General features: G+C 38.1%; 1 non-coding gene across 1 annotated transcript; it reads right to left on the reverse strand.

Annotated features, from left to right (window-relative positions):
- Positions 1-7987: 7987 nt before the first annotated feature.
- On the reverse strand, positions 7988-8091 carry LOC130972343 (small nucleolar RNA R71). Its single transcript, XR_009083527.1, has one exon. It is a non-coding gene; the product is annotated as a small nucleolar RNA R71 (small nucleolar RNA).
- Between the last annotated feature and the right edge of the window lie 1765 nt (positions 8092-9856).

Below are 9856 nucleotides of genomic sequence, written 5' to 3' on the forward strand. Positions count from 1 at the left end.
ACAATGGAAGTGGAAAACAAAAGAAAAAGAGTAAGCAATAAGGCTAGGCACCAATGGTTTACCTTAAGACATGTGTCTGTGGTGCTCCTGTGTGGGGGATCTACTTGGATGAATAAGCTCATTGGGGTGCTTTATCACCTGGTAACTTGGGTTAACTAACTCGGGATTATCAGCTGAAAATCCACTATCAAGAGTAACCCTCACCACAGAGCATTTAGTAACCCAAAGAGGTGCTGGACACCAAGGTCTGAAGGAAAGAAAATAAATAAACTATATGCATGTGGTGTGTATGTATGGGGGAGAGACTTGAGTAAGTAAGTCCTTAGGGGTGCTTCAACACCTAGCACCTTGAACCAACTGGTTCGGAAGTGTTGGCTGAAAGCTTATCCTAAAGAGTTGCCCCCTTACAAAACACTTAGCCTAAATAACACAAACAGCCTTTGAAATAACAATAAAAGGATCAATAAATAAAGGTCTCATGGGATATAACAAAGTGAGTATTTTAGGAGATGATAAAGGTCTGAAAGCCAGTAGTGGAATGAACCTAAGTTGCTATGCATGAAACCACCATAAAATCAGTAATATGACTTCCACAAGAATGAATCATTTCTCTGGAGATTCCATTCATCATTCTCTTGTTCCAGTACTTGCTTAGGGACAAGCAAGCTTTAAGTTTGGTGTTGTGATGCCAGGGCATTTTGGCCAGTTTCACTGACCTTTTCTTTACTGTTTTTAGGTAATTTTATGCATTTTCTTAGGAAATAAGTTAGTTTTGGGCAGATATTCACTCAGACCTTGATTCAAGCATACATTGTGCATTTTACATTATTTCATGTGGATTTTGCATGATTTTAATGACAAAATTGTATATAACATTACTCATGACTTGGACTAGAACTTTGATGCACTCTATTGCTTGATTTCAAGACCAAAGGAAGCAAGGAATGGGAGGTAACTTGCAAAGTTAAGGAGAAAAGTGATTGCTAAAAACACTCTCAAAAGCCATCAATGCCCACGTTAAAGAGTCACGTTAACTAAGTTAACGTGAACTCTAACGTGGAGAAGAGAAGTTGAGCCAACGTTAGTGACACTTAACATTGTCACTAACGTTGGCAATTGCTCACAAATGGCCACGTTAGAAGCCACGTTAACCTAGTTAACGTGGCCTCTAACGTTAAAGGGGGAAGAGAAGCCAACGTTAGTGACACTCAACACTGTCGCTAACGTTGGCCTAAGGTGCAAAGAGCCACGTTAACTCCCACGTTAACTTGGTTAACGTGGGAGCTAACGTAAGAGATGGAGAGTTGTCGACAACGTTAGTGACACTCAACGTTGTCACTAACGTTGGAGCAACCACACAACCCCCAAGAGCCACGTTAACTTCCACGTTAACTTGGTTAACGTGGAAGCTAACGATGAGGAATGAAGAATGAGCCAACGTTAGTGACACTCAACATTGTCACTAACGTTGGGATGGCTAAGAATGACCACGTTAGAAGCCACGTTAACCTAGTTAACGTGGACTCTAACGTGAGACCTAGGGGCACACTTGAACGTTAGTGACAATGTTGAGTGTCACTAACGTTCTCGAAGGTTGGCAAAAGCCACGTTAGAAGCCACGTTAACCTAGTTAACGTGAGCTTTAACGTGAAGCAAGAAGGGGCACACTTGAACGTTAGTGACAATGTTGAGTGTCACTAACGTTCTCGAAGGCTAACAAGGCAATGTTAAAAGCCACGTTAACCCAGTTAACGTGGGCTTTAACGTGAGGCAAAGGGGTGCATAGCAACGTTAGTGACAATGTTAAGTGTCACTAACGTTCTCGAACTTGTATTTTCACTAAATGATAAAAACCCCTAACGTCTTGAGCTAAAGTCTATGCCCACTTCACACTATCTCTCTGCAAGTAAGCCAAGCCGAATTGAAGAAAGGAACTGCTTTAAGCTCAAAGATCCAGAGGCCCAAGACTTGAAGAGCTAACTAGAAGCTGAGAAGAGTAGTATATATAGGAGTAGTTTTGAAAGAGAGAGGCTCTTTTTGAAGGAGCTAGGACAGAGAACTACTCTTTGTATTTACTTTCTTTGTACTTCTAGCTTTATCATGTATTCTCCATCTTTGATTTTGATTTCTAGAGCTATGAACAACTAAAACCCTTTCATTGGGTTAGGGAGCTCTGTTGTAATTTGATGGATCAATACTAATTTTCTTATTCTTCTTCTATCTTTCCTTTTGATTTTACTTGAAAGCTTTCGATCTTCATCCAATTGGATAGTTATCTTGGAAAAGAAGCTATTCAAACATGGATCTCTTCGGATCCTTGAAAGAGGAATGAAGAGATTAGCTAGAAATGCTTTCTCATGCTGGACCAAATTGAGTATGGATGGGTATGTGGCTATAACCCTCTAAGCATTTGATTTGGGAAGTGCATGTGGTATAATCAGTGACCACACTTCTTATCTTCTCATGAGCAATTGACCAAGGAATTGGCTATTGATCAAGATTTGAGAGATTGAATTACAAGAAATTGTGATTCAATCACTTAAGATTGCCAAAGAGATCAATGAGTGCATTGATTGAGGAAGAGATGAAAATGAAATTGATTCGGAGAATGCAACATCTCCTAAGCCCAATGAACTCCCCATTTCTGATCTTACCCATTCTCTTTATTTTCTGCAATTTACTTTTATGAGCAATTCCCCCATTCCCATTTACAATTCTGCTATTTACTTTCAGTCATTTACTTTCTCGCCATTTTAATTTCTGCAATTATCAACTCTATTCATGGATTCGCTCAACTAGATCATTCCTCTAATTAAAGTTGCTTGATCAATCAATCCCTGTGGGATTCGACCTCACTCTATTGTGAGTTTTTACTTGACGACAAATTCGGTACACTTGCCGAATGGGAATTTGTTGAGAGACAAGTTTTACCGCGATCAGTTTGAAACTGATGTTGAGGATGGTGTACAACCTCCAAGGCATCTCATGATTGAAGACTTTGAAAGGGATGGTCAAGAGATAGATTCAATCATTAATGAATTCTTATCTACATTTGAATCCTCTTCATTGGACTTGACATGGAGATTAGAGAAGAAGAAGCACAACCTCCCATGCCCTTGGTAAACAATGAAGAAGAGATTGAATTGGAAGAAAGCTACCAAGAGGAAGATGTTGAAATTGAAGAAGCTTACAAAAAAGGTGGAAGTTGTCAGAGAAGAGCACAAGGGAGTGGAGCTTGTAAATCCATTAGAAATATCTCTCCCAATGCCATTACCGTCTAACACAATATTCAAGTGGGTAAGATTCTTATCCTTGACCTTTACTTTCCCACTTGAATATGGGCTACTGGAGACGGATGGTCAACTTAGAGCTCTCTGTGACATCAAGAGTAAGAGGAAGATGGTTAGTGGTAAGAGTTATACTGCAAGTTTCAACATGGTTGTGTGCTCAAAATTTAAACGCAAAGGTTGGTGTAAAGCTCAACTAAATGGGTCTAGGAAGTTGTTTGGACGCTTCAGTGAGAATTCTAAAGCTGAACCACCCGGATGGAATCATGATAATCAACCTGAAGATGGGTGTAGAAACAAGATTTGGGATCCCGGGGGATACTGAAATTCCAAATATTGGTGGAAAATTTTGGATGAATACAAGCACAAGCCACCTTAACAAGGAGCTCCCCAAATGTCCAACTTAAGGACTTTAACTAAAAGTGCTAGGTGGGAGACAACCCACCATGGTATGATTGTTCCTTTTTCAGTTTTAATTTTAGTCTGTTTTGTTTATTTTTGAGTTTTGATTGAACCTGGAATCATGCATAGCATTCATATTAAACATTGTATTCTACATACTGCATTATCAAAAAAAAAAAAAAATCACGCACGCGACGCGTAAGCGTCGCTCACGCGTTCGCGTCGTATGTGCGCTGGAAAGAAAACAAGAAGAAACAGAGAGTCACGCGAGAGCGTGGCTGGAGGCGTGCCTCTGGCACAATTTGACCGACGTGACCGCGTCGATGACGCGTCCGCGTCATGCGGGAAAAACGCCTGCCACGCATCCGCGTCACCCCACGGGAACACGTGCCTCAAAATCGACGTACAAAGGGTGTTTGGCCGAAAGTTGAGCTAGAATTGGGCTGGACTCGTGCTAGATGCACAAGCGCTACCACGCGAACGCGTACCTCACGCGTCCGCGTCGTTTTTCAAAAATGGCCATTCACGCGATTGCGTCACCCACGCGAACGCGTCACCCAAAGTTTTGGCAAACTAAGTTTTTCACCAGAGAGTTGCGCGGCCGCGAGGCTGCACTCGCGTTGAAGACATGATGAGCGGATAATTTATACGCTTTTTGGCATTGTTTTTAGGTAGTTTTTAGTATGATCTAGTTACTTTTAGGGATGTTTTCATTAGTTTTTATGCTAAATTCACATTTCTAGACTTTACTATGAGTTTGTGTGCTTTTCTGTGATTTCAGGTATTTTCTGGCTGAAATTGAGGGACCTGAGCAAAACTCTGATAGGAGGCTGACAAAGGACTGCTGATGCTGTTGGAATCTGACCTCCCTGCACTCAAAATAGATTTTTTGGAGCTACAGAACTCCAAATGGCGCACTCTTAACGGCGTTGGAAAGTAGACATCCAGAGCTTTCTAGAATTATATAATAGTCCATACTTTATTCGTGATTAGATGACGTAAACTGGCGCTCAACGCCAGTTCCATGCTGCATTCTAGAGTCAAACGCCAGAAACACGTCACGAACCAGAGTTGAGCACACAAAACACGTTATAACTTGGCGTTCAACTCCAAGAGAAGCCTCAGCTCGTGGATGGATCAAGCTCAGTCCAAGCACACACCAAGTGGGCCCCGGAAAAGGATTTATGCATCAATCACTTACTTTTGTAAACCCTAGTAACTAGTTTAGTATAAATAGAACTTTTTACTATTGTATTGAGAATTTTTAGTCTTTTTTGATCTTTCGGTCTTGTGACCACGTTTGGGGGCTGGCCATCCGGTCATGCCTGAACCTTTCACTTATGTATTTTCAATGGTGGAGTTTCTACACACCATAGATTAAGGGTGTGGAGCTCTGCTGTACCTCAAGTTTTAATGCAATTACTACTATTTTCCATCCAATTCGATTTATTCCTGTTCTAAGATATTCGTTGCACTTCAACTTGATGAATGTGATGATCCGTGACACTCATCATCATTCTCACCTACGAACGCGCGTGACTGATAACCACTTCCGTTCTACCTTAGACCGGGCGCATATCTCTTGGATTCCTTAATCAGAATCTTCGTGGTATAAGCTAGAATTGATGACGGCATTCATACACCTATCTGAAATCCCCATCATTGGATTATATGAGTAACTTTATCTTTATTTTATGTTTATTATTTATTATTAATTTTCGAAAATCCATAATCAATTACTATCCGCCTGACTGAGATTTACAAGGTGACCATAGCTTGCTTCATACCAACAATCTCTGTGGGATCGACCCTTACTCACGTAAGGTTTATTACTTACACGACCCAATACACTTGCTGGTTAGTTGTGCGGAGTTGTGACTAAGTGTAATTCACGTGTGAGAGCTACCAAACGATTGGAGCCATTGTTGATGATCACAATTTCATCCACCAAGTTTTTGGCGCCGTTGCCGGGGATTGTTCGAGTATGGACAACTGACGGTTCATCTTGTTGCTCAGATTAGGTAATTTTATTTTCAAAAACTTTTCAAAAATCTTTCAAAAAATTTTTATTCCTATTTTCGAAGTTTTTTTAATAAATTATTCAATGGCTTCAAAACATTTAAGAATGGATTCCAGAGTTTCATGAAGCATGTTGAATCCTGGCTGACTGCAAAGCCATATTCAAACTCCTTTGGAATTGGTCTTCAACTAATCACTACAATGCATGTAATTCCATCCTAAAGCTGATTGGCTATTAAGCCATGTCAAACCCTTTTGATTGGAGCTTTGAGCTAATATGGAAAGATTCCTGGAATTCTTCTTAAAGATTTTAAATTTCTTATTTTCTTTTTCCATATGTTTTTCGAAAAAAAATAATAAAAATACAAAAAAATTAGAAAATCATAAAAATAAAAAATATTTTGTGTTTCTTGTTTGAGTCTTGAGTCAATTTTTAAGTTTGGTGTCAATTTCATGCTTTAAAAATCTCTTGCATTTTTTCGAAAATTCATGCATTCATAGTGTTCTTCATGATCTTCAAGTTGTTCTTGGTAAGTCTTCTTGTTTGATCTTGATGTTTTCTTGTTTTGTATCTTTTGTTGTTTTTATATGCATTTTTTGTTTGTTAGAGTCCAAGCATTAAAGAATTCAAAGTTTGGTGTCCTACATATTTTTTTTGCATAAAAATTTTTCAAAAATATGTTCTTGATGTTCATCATGATCTTCAAAGTATTTTTGGTGTTCATCTTGACATTCATAGTGTTCTTGCATGCATTTCTTGTTTTGATCCAAAAAGAAAAGAGAAAAACACAATTATGACGTTTTAATTTTAATTTTTTTCTCTCTCATAATTAAAATTTCAAAAATAAAAAAATATCTTTTCCTTATTTCTCTCCTAATTTTCGAAAATTTGAGTTGACTTAGTCAAAATTTTTTAAAACTAGTTGTTTCTCATGAGTCAAGTCAAATTTTCATTTAAAAAAAAATCTTATCTTTTCAAAATCTTTTTCAAAAATTAAATTTTTTTTATTTTTTATTTAATTATCGAAAATCTTTTTAAATATTTTTCAAAAATCTTTTTCTTAATTTTATCTTGATTTTCGAAAATTATACTAACAAGTAATATGATTGATTCAAAAATTTGAAGTTTGTTACTTTCTTGTTAAGAAAGGTTCAATCTTTAAATTCTAGAATCTTATCTTTTAGTTTCTTGTTAGTTAAGTAATTAATTTAATTTTAAAAATTAAATCTTTTCATCTTATCTTTTTATCTTATCTTTTTCAAAATTTTATCTTTTTCAAAAATTTGATTTCAAAATATCTTATCTAACTTCTTATCTTCTTATCCTTTCAAATTTGACTTTAATATCTTTTTCAACTAACTATTTGACTTTTTGTTTGTTTCTTATCTTTTTTAAAACCACCTAACTACTTTTTCTTCTTTAATTTTCGAAAATATCTCATCCCTTTTTCAAAATTCTTTAACTAATTGTTTTAAATTTTAATTTTAATTATATCTTATCTTTAATTTTCGAAAATCATTAACTACTTTTTCAAAATTATTTTCGAATTCTCCCTCTCTTCTCTTCTTCTATTTATTAGTTATTTACTAACACCTCTCTTCATCTCCAATCACTGCCTCTATCCTCACCCTTGTGATTGGATTCTCCACTTTTATTCCTTTCTTCTTCTACTAATAATAAGGATCCTCTTTGTCCAGATATAGAGGGTTCTTCTTCCTTTTCTTTTTCTCTTCTCTTTCATATGAGCAGGAACAAGGAAAAAGACACTCTTGTTGAAGCTGATCCAGAACCTGAAAGGACTCTAAAAAGGAAAATAAGAGAAGCAAAATTACAACAATCTAGAGGCAACCTTTCTGAAATTTTCGAACAAGAGAAGGAGATGGCAGCCGAACCCAACAACAATAATGCAAGGAGGATGCTTGGTGATTTCACTAAACCAACGTCCAAATTTGATGGAAGAAGCATCTCAATTCCTCCCATTGGAGCAAACAATTTTGAGCTAAAACCTCAATTAGTTGCTTTGATGCAACAGAACTACAAGTTTCATGGACTTCCATCTGAAGATCCTTATCAATTTTTAACTGAGTTCTTGCAGATTTGTGAGACTGTTAAGACAAATGGAGTAGATCCTGAAGTCTACAGGCTCATGCTTTTCCCTTTTGCTGTAAGAGACAGAGCTAGAATATGGTTGGACTCACAACCTAAAGATAGCCTGGACTCCTGGGATAAGCTGGTCACAGCCTTCTTGGATAAATTCTTTCCTCCTCAAAAGCTGAGCAAGCTTAGAGTGGATGTTCAAACCTTCAAGCAAAAAGATGGTGAATCCCTCTATGAAGCTTGGGAAAGATACAAGCAGATGACCAAAAAGTGTCATTCTGACATGTTTTCAGAATGGACCATAATAGATATATTCTATTATGGTCTATCTGAGTTTTCTAAGATATCATTGGACCATTCTGCAGGTGGATCCATTCACCTAAAGAAAACGCCTGCAGAAGCTCAAGAACTTATTGACATGGTTGCAAATAACCAATTCATGTACACTTCTGAGAGGAATTCCGTGAATAGTGGGACTCCTCAGAGGAAGGGAGTTCTTGAGATTGATGCTCTGAATGCCATATTGACTCAGAACAAAGTGTTGACTCAGCAAGTCAACATGATCTATCAAAGTCTGAATGGATGGCAAAATATATCCAACAGTACTAAAGAGGCAGCTTCTGAAGAAGCTTATGATCCTGAAAACCCTGCAATGGCAGAGGTTAATTACATGGGTGAACCTTATGGAAACACCTATAATTCATCATGGAGAAACCATCCAAATTTCTCATGGAAGGATCAACAAAAGCCTCAACAAGGCTTTAATAATGGTGGAAGAAACAGGCTCATCAATAACAAGCCTTTTCCATCATCTTCTTAGCAACAGACAGAAAATTCTGAACAGAGCCCCTCTAACTTAGCAAATTTAGTCTCTGAACTGTCTAAGGCCATTTTAAGTTTCTTGAGTGAAACAAGGTCCTCCATCAGAAATTTGGAGGCACAAGTGGGCCAGCTGAGTAAGAAAGTCACTGAAACTCCTCCCAATATTCTCCCAAGCAATACAGAAGAAAATCCAAAAGGAGAGTGCAAGGCCATTGATGTAATCAATATGGCCGAATGCACAAGGGAGGAGAAGGACGAAAATCCTAGTGAGGAAGACCTCCTGGGACGTCTCTCAAACAAGAAAGAGTTCCCTATTGAGGACCTAAAGGAATCTGAGGCTCATATAGAGACCATAGAGATTCCATTAAACCTCCTTTTGCCATTCATGAGCTCTGAAGACTATTCTTCCTCTGAAGAGGATGAAGATGTAACTGGAGAGCAAGTTGCTCAATATTTAGGAGCTATTATGAAGCTGAATGCCAAGTTGTTTGGTAATGAGACTTGGGAAGGTGAACCTCCCTTGCTCATTAGTGAACTAGATACATGGGTTCAGCAAACTTTACCTCAAAAGAGACAAGATCCTGGCAAATTCGTAATACCCTGTACCATAGGCACCATGACCTTTAACAAGGCTCTATGTGACTTGGGGTCAGGCATAAATCTTATGCCACTCTCTGTAATGGAGAAGCTGGGGATCAGTGAGGTACAGCCTGCCTTATTCTCATTACAATTGGCAGACAAGTCAGTAAGACAAGCTTATGGATCAGTAGAGGACGTGTTGGTAAAGGTTAAAGACCTTTACATTCCTGCTGATTTTATAATCTTAGACACTAGGAAGGAGGAGGATGAATGCATCATCCTTGGAAGACCTTTCCTAGCCATAGCAGAAGCTGTAATAGATGTTAACAGAGGAGAATTAGTCCTTCAATTGAATGGGGAATACCTTGTGTTTAAGGCACACGACTATCCTTCTGTAACAAGGGAGAGTAAGCATACAGAGCTTCTCTCAATACAAAGTCAAACAGAGCCCCCACAATCAAACTCTAAGTTTGGTGTTGGGAGGCCACAACCAAACTCTAAGTTTGGTGTTGATTCCCCACAACCAAACTCTAAGTTTGGTGTTGGGAGTTCACAACATTGACCTGATCACCTTTGTGGCTCCAAGGGAGCCCACTGTCAAGCTATTGACATTAAAGAAGCGCTTGTTGGGAGGCAACCCAATTTTTAT

Source organism: Arachis stenosperma, chromosome 3 (genome assembly GCF_014773155.1).
Source record: "Arachis stenosperma cultivar V10309 chromosome 3, arast.V10309.gnm1.PFL2, whole genome shotgun sequence".
In the NCBI taxonomy this organism is placed as follows: domain Eukaryota; kingdom Viridiplantae; phylum Streptophyta; class Magnoliopsida; order Fabales; family Fabaceae; genus Arachis; species Arachis stenosperma.